The sequence below is a fragment of the Globicephala melas genome, chromosome 18 (genome assembly GCF_963455315.2).
Source record: "Globicephala melas chromosome 18, mGloMel1.2, whole genome shotgun sequence".
Taxonomy (NCBI): domain Eukaryota; kingdom Metazoa; phylum Chordata; class Mammalia; order Artiodactyla; family Delphinidae; genus Globicephala; species Globicephala melas.
Genome location: NC_083331.1, coordinates 19,752,443 through 19,764,773, shown reverse-complemented (window position 1 = coordinate 19,764,773; position 12,331 = coordinate 19,752,443).

Sequence of the window (12,331 nt, the reverse complement as noted above, 5' to 3'; positions counted from 1 at the left end):
GAAACAAAATCTTTGTAAAATACCTATCATCCCTTAGGTAAACTTTTACACGTTTCTTAGAGGCTATCAGCATAGGTCGGAAACTACTCATCCCTGATTCTTCCACGTGGTTTACTCAAGCATCAGTTACTAAGAGTGTGGAAACGAAATAAAGAACTGAGATTCCACTTGTCCTTGTGCTTCCAGATTTTTAAGCAACCCCTTCCTGTACTTGCAACTTACATTATCCTCACATAGTTTTTCATACCTGCCTGAACACGCCAATTAATATTCTAGTTATGATTATGTCATTCACCTCAAAAAAAGTTTCAAGCCCAAATTAACTTACTGAAAATATGAAGTTAAAAAAATAAATAAATAAATCTTAACAAAGTGAAAATTCCTACTGAGGGGAGGAAAAAAAGTGCTTTATTTGATATAATCAGTTTTTACCATTACCTTGCAAGAATGTCAATTCCTACTTTAGCTCTGCTCAAGTGTATGAAATAAATCATTTCAGAATTTTGATATTGAGCGCTCCAGCATTTACTGAGGAAAAGGAAAAAATAGCTGTTATGATAAAATTTCTGTGATAAAACTAGTCCATAGAAAGAAAATGAAGGCAGAAATGTTTAAAAGCTATGTTGATTTTTGGAAGCTAGGTGGTATTTGTTTATGGCAGGCCAAGGTAATGTGATGAGTCATTAATCAAGGAAGTGGTGTCTCAGTAGATTTCTGAAATTAACTGCTCTACCTCTGCGTTCATTGCAATCCTGTCTTGTTCCTTCCAGAATATGACTCAGTAAACCTCTCTAACCACTTGGCTTTCCCCAAGTCCTGCCCTTCGCTCTTCTTTTCTTCCCAAGTTCTCTTTCTTACCATTGCACCTACTCTTACAACGGTAACTCACACATTGAGGCAGATGATTGCCAAATTTGTATTTATAGCCCTGTCTTATCTTCCAAGCTGAGTCTCACATTTCTAAATATCTGTTAGACATTTGCACCTAAATGTACCACCCACACCTCTAATTCAAAACGTCTTAAACTTATTTTCTTATTTCCAGCTTTCCTTTTTAAAAAAACGGTAGCCATCATCTCCCAACGATGCACTCTCATAACATGCAAAGTATGCTTGTATCTTCTTTATCTTTCTTTATATTTCTGTTGTCACAAAATCCCACCAATTCTTCCTTTAAATTAACTCTGTTCAATTCTACAAACCCGTCTACTGGACGGCTCTCGTTAGGCACAGCTCTGTGCTAAAAGCTATGGTATCAACAGCAAACATACCAACAACACAATATAAATTCTGTCCTCAGGGAGGGACCTTGTCATCTAGTAGCGGAGATAAGCTATAGATGCAAATTTCATTCCCAAGACCGTCAGATTAGTTTTCTTACATACCATACTCTCCTGCTCTAAAACCACCAGTGTTTGTTTTCTCCTGGATGAAGCTCATATCCTTAATTCTGGCTTCACTCAGACTATAATAATAACGTACATTACTTGATTAGCTTACTGTGTGCCAAGTACTGTTCTAAGTACCGTTCTCGATATTTCACCCGTTATTTCACTTAATCCTCACAACAACTCTGTAAGGTAGATATTACTATTATCCTTTTACAGACCAGGAAGCTAAGACACAGAATCATTAAATAACTTGCCCAAGGTCACGCAGCTTGTAAATGAAAGATCCAAGGGTTGAACCCTGGAGTCTGGCTCCAGAGATGAGGCTGTGAACCACAGTGCCCTAATGTCCGCCCTGTACCTCTTGTCTCTGTTTCTCCTCAGCACAAATGACAGGGAAGGACCCCGACCCCCCAAACGCCAAACTGTTGGCTGGACAGTCACAATTTTTGTGTCTTGGCTTATCTAGATGAACTGGACCTCTTGGAGGTTTCTCTCCTGAGAATTTGAGATAGAAAATAGCAACTACTGCCCTTTACACTGATGCTTACAATATAGGACTTCTGTTCTGTGGTTGTGTTGCTAGTTCTGGTATACTTTGGATGCTTTTGAATTGAAAATCTTAAACTGAGATTAAAATGGCTTTTAATTCACATCATTTGTAAAATGCTTTTCTGATGCTTTTAAAGAAATTTAAATTCAGTTTAAGTATTTTTGTCATATATGTTTTTCTTTCCAAACGTTCCACCTTTTAAATATTCTGTTGTGCATTTTCTCTGGTAGCTTGCCAACTTTGGTGTTCTAGGTTTAGCGATTAGTATCTCAGATTTAATATTTGAGGTGTTTGTTTTGACATATCTGTGTTATTTTCTTGCTAGTTCAGATTTACTGATGCAGAATAGTAACCTTTTCTGGAGTACTCAGTTGTACTCATTGCCTATCTGACTTTATCCTTTGCTTTTTCGTATTTCTGCAAACTTCTACCGATGACTCATGTCACAATTACCCTTGTTATGAGCACTTCACATTTGTCCAGATTGTTCTAACTTCAATTTCCTTTAGATGCTTTTAAATAACATCTTTCTATTTGCTCAAACTTTAACTATTTTTAGTTTTCTTTTGCAAATTCCTGAGAGGATATTAGCCATTTTCAATAAGTATAAACTTAAAATTAATTTAAAATTAAGTTTAATTAAAATTATATTTAAATAGGATACAACTCAGAATTCTAATTTCAATTAGAAATATTTTGCATATTTGAATCAATATCACAGAACTATCTCAATCATATTCAACAGAAATGAAAGGAATCAGTTAGCCCAGTAATCCTGTAGGAAAAATGATTGTAAGTTAAAAAAAAAAATCACATATGAAATAATGATGTTTTGATTGTTGCTAGTGAAATATACTTCCCTAAATATTTCATTAGAAGTAATAAAAATTGAACAATATTTTTAAAGCTGTTGAAACATTCTTGTTAAATTTCTTAAACATTCCTGTTAAAAATTATAACAATTTGATACATTCAGAAAATTCGCTTTTCTGCAAGCTGTCCTTTAGGGTAACGAGCTTTCTGGAAATTGATTGAAGTCCCAGGGGTCAAGTCAGTCTCATTTCCCTTAGCATTTCAGTAGCGTTTGTCAGAAGTAACTTCTGTACTGTTCAAAAACACTTTCTTCACGTGACTTCCAGATTCCTTCCTACTCCCTGGGTTTCCTGCCCCGGCTCTGGCTCTTCTTAACATCAACATACTGGAGTCTTTTCTCTCCCTACACAGCTTTCCCTTGAGATCTCAAACAGTTCCATGGTTTTCAATAACCTCTCCTGCTGCGCTCTCCTGAGCTTGTCTCTCTAGTCCTGCCCTGTCTCCTGACCTCCAGACTCTAGACCCAATTGTTGTCCACTTAGATACTTAGTAGGCATCACAGCTTCAACATGCGGAAAAGAGCACAATTAACTCTACTCTACCCCTCTGGTCCAGATCACTACCAATTTTCATCTTTGTGTCTAATTCCCTACCAAATGGACCCTGCTTCTTCTTTTGCTCCTCTAAGGTCTGTTTCCCCAGAACAGCCAAAGGAATCATCTTGGAAATCATACTCCAGGCTCCATTCTCTATTCTACACTATCTTTGTATCTTTGCTTTTCCATGTCTCACAGGGCCTACATGACCTGGTCCCTGCCTATCTCTTTATCCGTACCCCCTTTTCCTTCCTGTGTACCCTGTTTGGCTCCAGCCACACAGGAGTATTTTTTTTTTTTTTTTTTTTGTGGTATGCGGGCCTCTCACTGTTGTGGCCTCTCCCGTTGTGGAGCACAGGCTCTGGACGCGCAGGCTCAGTGGCCATGGTTCACGGGCCCAGCCGCTCCGCGGCATGTGGGATCTTCCCGGACCGGGGCACGAACGCATGTCCCCTGCATCGGCAGGCGGACTCAACCACTGCGCCACCAGGGAAGCCCCACAGGAATATTCTTGTTCCCAGAACATGCCAGGCTCATTTACATCTCTGCAGTTTTTTACTCGCCCTTCCCTCTGCCAGTAACACTGTTTTCACCAACATTCTCTTTCACATTGTTTATATCTTTGCTCCAATGCTGTATCCCCGGGGAGGCCTTGTCTGATCCCTCTATATATAGTCGGGCTCACTCCTACTTTCTATGCCTTGAACCGATTTTACTTTCTTCATTGCCATCGTTCCTACCTGACATTATAGTACGTTTGTTCATTATTACCTGTCTCTCTCACTAAGCTTCACAAAGGCAGGGACTTTATCTGACTTACTCAGAATTTTCCTAGTACAGCACCTGGTGCAGAGCAGAGGTTCAATAAACACTTGCTGAGAATGAACACATGAGAGATAAATTGTGTTTTTCTTGACTTTGTGAAACTTTGGTAAAAATGGCACTCCTCAGGCTAATAAAACTGTCTTACGTGCATGTAATCAGTGTCCTTATGGTTTTTGCTATCTTATAGGTGATTCCAGTATCAGGTGTACATCACACTGCTACTAGGAAAGCCACAGTTACCCCTTGTATGGAATATAGTAAGCTGGTTCAGACAGACTGGCCTCGTCAGTCTGAAGACAAGTTTTTGGTTCGCCAGAAAGGCAATTCTCATGAATAAACACTCCCTGGGCTGGATCACCTTAGTTATTCAGGAAAAAAAAAAACAAAAAAAAGGACCAGGAGGAAAACTGGAAGTGTCATTCTAGATCCCGAATTTCCCTAAGGAAGAGGGTTTTAGCTGGAGTTGAAAACAACCTATTCAAATGAAATCCATAGAATAGTAACTTTCAGTGGAATTAGCGTAGTTCTGACATATGTTAAAGAGAGCTTTATTTTGTGTTCTGATTTGTAGCAACGCGTGTGACGTAAAACGGGTGGTGGTTTTTATTGCATGGCTTTCAGACAGTGCATGACCGATGGGGTCAGCGTTCTGCCAGGATTTATCCTTCCCCTCCGAACGCACCAGATCTCACATTCTGTCACAGAGCTCATTCACTGTGCACAGAACCTTCTTCATCTCCAGTACTCAGGAGGGATTAAGATGCCTCGCAGGTCAGAAAAGTGCTGAATGGAGCTGTTGATGCAGTGTTTGAAGGATGACCTGGGTACTAGAATGATGTCTTAACACATCGTAGTCAAACCTGACTACTTGTTTTGTCAGACAATTTTTTATTGAAAGAAAAAAAAACCCAGAAGTAGAAGCAGTTTGCTTCTGCCTGCGTTCATGATCATGTACCTTCAGACTGGCGTGGGTGTATGAAAGGGCATGTGGTTTAATGATAGGTACCAAGGAAAGCAAAGATAAATTGAAACCTTAGAAATTGCTATTAAAGATAATAGATTTTGTCTATTTTAGTGCATATGTGTTGTTTGCTTATATGATTTCTGGAAGCATATTTTGTGTCTTATCCTCCTAGTACTTGCCCTTTTTTCCTCATAACAGCGTTGCATTTGTTCAAGACATAGCATTTTCAGGGCATTTACACCACATTATCTTTACCAAATAACTTGATGTTCCATTTGTCGTGATTTCAAGTCAAGGGACCAATATACAAGCGATGCAGAGTTTACATACTTTAGATTTGGCTTCTGTGAGATTTATAAATAGAAAAAGAAGACTGTGCATTGGCTCTTTTACTAATTTGTAGCAGACAGAGGAGGGAATTTTATAGATCTCTCCTGTTCATCCTACGCAAATCAACCAAACATCCGTTCCAGAGAGTTACAATCCAAGTGATAACAGTACTGCTGATAAATATTTAGTAGAAAGAGAACAATAAGGAAATGAGGGGCAGGAGAGCATTTTCACATGATGGACATGCAGCCAATCAGGGCATTTTTCTACCAGGAAACTCCCTAGTAGAGTATGGGGTAAGAGGTGGGTGCTTTTCAGTACCTCTTCTTTCCTTGCCTATGGGCTGCCTGTCTGCCAAACCCTCACCCCACTACCCCCTCTATTTGGAACCAGGGAGTCAAGAGGATTTTTAAATGACTCTTAAGGGCAGCCCTAGGAAGGTAAAGAATTGAGTGGGGGAAGGTGGGGAATAGAACTGTAACCCACCTGGTAATGGTGCTGTAGAAAAGGATGTAGGAGTTTGGTCTGATTATGCGTTTGAGAACCTGTTAATTTTTATCCCATTAGCTGGCAGAGCCGTGTCTTCATTTGGAGAAAGGGAGTGTGCTATTATTATTATGGTGTTGTGGGCATACGTTTTAGAATCAGACGGACTTCAATTTAAGTATATATTTATATCATTTACTCACCGCATTGTATTTGGAGCAAGTCATTTAACTCTGAATCTCGGTTTCCTCATCTGTAAATGGGGAGCATAAGAGCTGTGTTTAAATGTTGTAGGAATTGACGGTAGTATAGGCACAGCGCCTGTCACAGTGGCTGCCCTTGTGAAATACTGTTTTACTGCTTCCCTGGATTTTCCTCCGTTACGCTTTCTATACATTTACTCCCTACCCATCCCCCTCTGCCACATAGGTCGCACCTCTCGGGTCTGTTCCCTCAGGGTCGGTGTGACTCGCTCATGGGTTGACTCTACTGCCTCTTTGTCAGTGAGGCAATGACTGTGTTTAGTTGGGGTGAGAGACATACAGGAAACTCCTTTCTTGACTCAAACTAAATTCAAGTCTACCAAGATTCTACCTTCAACAGGAGAGACTTTCAGGTAGTTGGAGAGGGAGTGGGATGGCTAGACCAGGCAACTCTGACTCTTTCCTTCTGATTTTTGCCTCTTTGGTGGGTGAGGGGAGCTTTCATTTCAATGGTGTTTTAATGCTGTCCTTAAGGGATATACCAGGCCCTGTTACGGTCTCTAAACTGAGTGTGGGTACGAGTCCTTCCCTTGATTTTTCTTGGGAGATGTGAAGCAGGTGGTAAGTTTTAAAAAAAAAAAAAAAAATGGAAGGGAAGAAGGGAAGACAGGGGAAGAGAGGGGGAAATAGAGAGAAGGAGACACACACACTGTCCCCAATTGCTGAATGTCTTCTGTTTGCAGCACCAAGGGACTGAGGCGCACACTGGGGCAATTATAAAGAGAAACCAGAGTGCTGGTTTATATACCCCTGGTGTCCTCTCCATTAAGTCAACAGCTTGCCTTGGAGTCCCAAAAAACAATAGACCCCTTTCAACCAGCTGGGTTCCTTGTTACGTAGTTGGTAGGAACTAATGAATCTGTAGGCCTCTGTTTTCCTATCAGAGAGCAACGAAGAGAGAGTACCCACATTCATTACGGTGAGGCTCACATGTGGAAATTTCAAAAACCTTTCATTAGAGATTACCATTTTTGGCCAAGCTGGAAAAAGAGGAACTAGATTTACGATGCTGCCTAAGACAACTAAAAGACTCAGACAAGAATGTATAAAGCAGTAGTTTTGAAGACATTGGACATTAGCCAATGAATGTGATCTCTGATCACATCAGGCAGGATGTGATCCCTAAGAGATGAGAAACCAGTGAAATGTACACTATGATTGCCCCAAACACTGCCTTGAGGGAGCTTCCAGTCCATGGGGCAAGGAGGAGGAACGCAGGAGGACTCCTTGAGTTGAGTTGGATGGGGCTGAGAGTCAGGGGAGAACAAGGCAGCTGGAGTTTGTGGGGCAAAACACAGGAGAGAAGAGAGCTGCATAGAGAAAACTCCAGAGACCTGATGAGGATCCTCCTTGGGTGTTTAGCAGAGAATGATCAGTATATACATAGGAAGAAACTACTCAAGGTTGGAGAAAGAACCACCAAAAAGAATGAGAAGTGACAGTCCCTGGAGCTCACACAGCTCCAGGAATTGTGCCTGTTTTCATCAGCCAGGCTAGAAAAACCCATAATTCATGGGACATTGGCTAGAGAAGTCAAAAGAGTCTTGCTTCAGCAATGGAGTATGATTAGCCCTAGTCCAAACTGCTCTTGCCTCATTTAGCAAAGAATAAAATAATATTCAGAAGGATCAAACTGTTTCCAAGGAAGTTTAGCTATATCCCAGAAAAAAGTTCAAGAATATTTATAAGGACATAAAAATATTGTGTACCTAAAAGTTAAAATTCACAATGGCTGGAATCCAATAAAAAAATTAAGAAGCATGCAAAAACCAAAAACAGAAAAACACAATAAAGTCGAAATAAAACTTGCTCTTATTAGTAGTTGAGATGTGAAACCAAAAAGAAAAAAGTGGATGCTTAAGGACATCATACCTCTGAGACTGATTTCTTTTGCTTTCTCCTTTCTCTGTCAACTAGTCTACCTGCTGCTGAATCAACTTAGAGAATGTAGGCCTTTCATGGGAATGACTGGCCTTGTCTTTGCTTGTTCTGTATGTCTTCCATACTTAACAAACAACAGTTACAATTAAGAGGCAATTGGAAGTTTGTTTTTTATATTTATACAGAGACTTATTTGACCTCTACAGAACCACATTTTTAATTTTTCAGACAGTGAGAAATGAAAGTTACTGAAGTTCTTATCTAATTTCATTCTTTAAAGTCCTCCTTGGGCGTTAGGACAAAAACCAACACAACAAAGCAAACAAAAAACTGCTCTGCATTCGTAGTAAAAGAACTATAGTAACTTGCCTCTAAAGCACTACACTCACCCAGGTTGTTCTCTAAGACTTGCTTTTCAGAAGAATGATCAACTATCATGTCTTAGTTTGAAGCAGTTGAAATAAAGCCTGAAATCTGTCCTCCCTCCCCACTACCCCTGAACACAGGCACGGCTTTCAAAAATTTAATCAACTGGGAAGTTCTCAGTGTTTCAATCAGAGCTTTCAAACTTCAAATGACCGTAGGGTGTTTTTGTTGTTGTTGCTTTTTTCCCTCACCACTCTTTCCATCTCCCTGTGAAATCTTTTTTAGTCTGTTTCCTAGTTCTGCTTCTGAGATAATGATACCACTAAGAAGGAAACTCCTGCCCTCTATGTTCTCGTTAATTCTTTTCAAAAGAACAGGCTGGTCTAGTTCTCTTCTCTTTGATTCTGGAAACTGCTCTATTCACATGTCTTTCTGACTGATTCCTGACAACCAAGTGAACAACCCAGTCTTGGCAGGTGGCTACGTTTATACACAGAAGTGAGAAGAGGCAGCAAGCATGAGTGAGTTGACTCAGTTCTTACTCTGGTCACGTTAAAAAAAAATCTGTCTGAGGTTAGGGAGAGCCCTTAAGTTGTCTTTGATTACCTAGAACTGTGATCAATGCATAATACGTAATCAAAAGAGTTGGCGTGTTTCAGGAAAAAATATTAATATAAGAGCGAGCACAGAAATGCCCTTTATAGAAACTGCCTGGGATAACTGAAAACAAACACAAGTCGAGGTGTTACTGGAAGGGGACCCCTTCCAGGGCCTGAGAGTGGGCTCACATCTACCACTTGGAAATGAGTTGTCCGAGGGGAGATACGTACTGACAAAGCAAAAAACTTTATTGGGAAGGGGCGCCCGGGTGGAGAGCAGCAGGGTAAGGGAACCCAGGAGAACTTCTCTGCCACGTGGCTCACAGTCTTGGGTTTTATGGTGGTGGGGTTAGCCTTCCAGGTTGTCTCTGGCCAGTCATCTTGCTTGTATCCATACGTGGTCTGATTCAGGGTCCTTCCTGGTGGCACACACATCTCTCAGCCAAGATGGATCCAGCGTGAGGGTTTCTGGGAGGTTGGCAGGACATATTATGGACTGGCATCTCCTCCCTCCTTGTGGCCCCTCCCGAATTCTCCCAGTTAGTTTTTGGTGGCAGCACCATGTTCCTTATCAGGACCTCCTGTTGCGAGACAACTCATGTAAGAGATGATTATCGTGCCTGGCCAAGGCAGGTGGTTTAGGTCAGTGGCTCCCTTGCCTCAGTGCTGAAACTAGGGAATGGTGCCAACCACATGCCAGGACCCTGAGAAATCTCTAAGTATAGTCTGCCTGGTATTATTTTGAAGGAAGTCATAAAGGGCCAGCTCACCTCTCTCTCTCTTCCCCCAGTAAAATGGAGCAGAATTCTAGGAAGTACATAGTCAGTTTTTGAAGAAGACCACAACGCTCCTAATTTTGCCGGTCCAGGGATAGACGTGAGGAGTGCCATGGGAAACCAAGGACTGTTTCATTTTAAGCCAATTTTAGCTTCACAGATACAGACTTCCAAGGGTGTCAGCAGAGAATGGAAAAGCAGTATCTGCCATAGTAAGCAAAGTGTGTGAGTAGGAGGATGCTTCCCTTGAAGATTCAATAATTGGTGGTTGCAATGAAAATTCCACTCTCCAACTCAACAGACGGAAGCACTAGAAAAAGGGCTAGATGCAATTAGTCCATATACTTGAAGTAGGGACCAGACCAAACAGATAATCAGATATAAATGTACAGATGCAAAAGTTAAAATACATAGAGAAAAACCATGCAAAAAGGCAGCTCCCTCATTTGGGTGTTCCATGGCCCCACTCACTTGGCATTGTCTTTAGGCTCCTGGATATTTGAAATTACTCAAAACTAGATTATCTAACACTCCAGATTAATAGCCCAGAGGAGAATTCCAAACACACACTTAGGTAAATTGTGAAGATTCCATCACAGTGTTTTTGAACAAATATCAGGTTTAGGGAAATACTGCATTCTGAAAAATGGAAATGGAAAAATGAGATTTTTTGAAAGATATTTTATACCATAAATTAATGATATAATCATGGCAAGTTAAAGAGATAGAGGAAGAACATATTTTTAAAGGTTTATTACAAGCAAGAAAGTACACTTCAGACAGAATCTGCTTTCTGCTCTCATCTAAATGAAAGAAAACGGACTCTGGAAAATAAAAAGAGAGAAAACAACAGATTTTGGTGAGCGAGAATCTGGTAGTGCTGAGGAAAGGATTCAAGGAAAGGTAAAACCACAACATGTAATTAGCACAAATAAAAATAATGTTAGATGCTGTAAAGAGTGGAATGGATTGTGTTGAAAATTGAATCAGTGAGGTGGGTACCAAGATTGTGAGGCTTCATCTTAAAGGATGAAGAGATGAAAGTGATAGAAGTTGAGACAACAGCAGGTATGGAGGACATTCAATGAAGACCCAACACACAGATAATTTGTTTTTTCTAAAGAAGTAAACAACGAATTGAATTGATGATGGTGTTCTGAGGTAAAATGAGAACAATTCTGAATTGAAGAAAGTCACAAACCCGCAGGTCAAAGAGCCCATTCTGCACCAAGCAAAGTTAATGAAGAGGGATGAAAATCTAGACATAGTGAAAGTTTGGAATTTTGAGAGACCTATAAGAATCCAGGGAGAAAAAATGTTGCAAGGAAAGAGGGGAAATATCAAACTGGTCTCAGACTTGAAATATTAGTTACCAGAAAAAAAGATTGGAACAATACCTAAAGTGTTTGAGGAGTATTTTTGTGCCCACCCCATCCAAGGGTATGTCAAGCCAGGTGATTTTTCATTTATGAACACTATGAAAATATAGTCCCAGATATGTAAGGGCTAAAGTATTGTTCCTTTCACATACTCTATCTGGAAAAAAATTACTTAAAGATTTATCTCAGTCAACTGAGAAACAATTTAAAATAAAAGTTCGCAAATCAAGAAGTCACAATACCAGAGAAATAACACTGAATATGAAGACTATTTGAGAAAAAATTAATTCTAAATAGTGTAAATACAATTAGAAGGGAAGATGCAAATATTAATATGCTTAAAAGAGAATGTATAGGATATAGCAGAAAAACAATAATGACCATAATAAGATAAGAATTCAAAATCATATTAAAAAAAAGAAGATGTGGAGAAAGGAAAGAAGCTGATGTTTGTATTGCTTAACCTTATATAGAAAGAAAAAATTTAAAAATTCCACTGATGTTTAGAAAAATGTTTACATTGTTTCCTAAAACATGAACAGTAACCCCTAATAAAAATAAAAGCAAGCTACAGAACTTTGAAATTATCAGAGAAACAAAAAACAAAAGAAACAACTGGAAAATTAAGAAGTTAAAAATATAAAACAAGTATCAGAAATAAGACCCACTATGCTTGAAATGATAATAAATTTAAATAACAAAGTCAATTTAATACATATATATCAGATTGGGTACTAAAGCCAAATGAAACTCTATACCATTAACAAGTAACACAGTGTCTCAGAAAAACTACAAGTAAAAAAACAAACAAAACATCCCATATAATGAAAACGTAGAGTTGGGCTGCAATATTTTCTGAAAAACGTGGATTTTAAAATGTGAAACATTAAATTGATCAAAGGTAGAATTGTGTGTTATAAGGAAGGGGATTACCAAAAAAGTGGTGTAATTTTCATTGACCGTAATGTATAGGAGAATATCACAGTACTAACATACAGACACTAAAAAATGATTAAGAATAAATAAGGAGGAAAAGGATAAAATAAAAAACCAAAACCAAGTAAAAAGATACACAGGTATATACATAAAACAATTTTAAAAAACTGCAATAG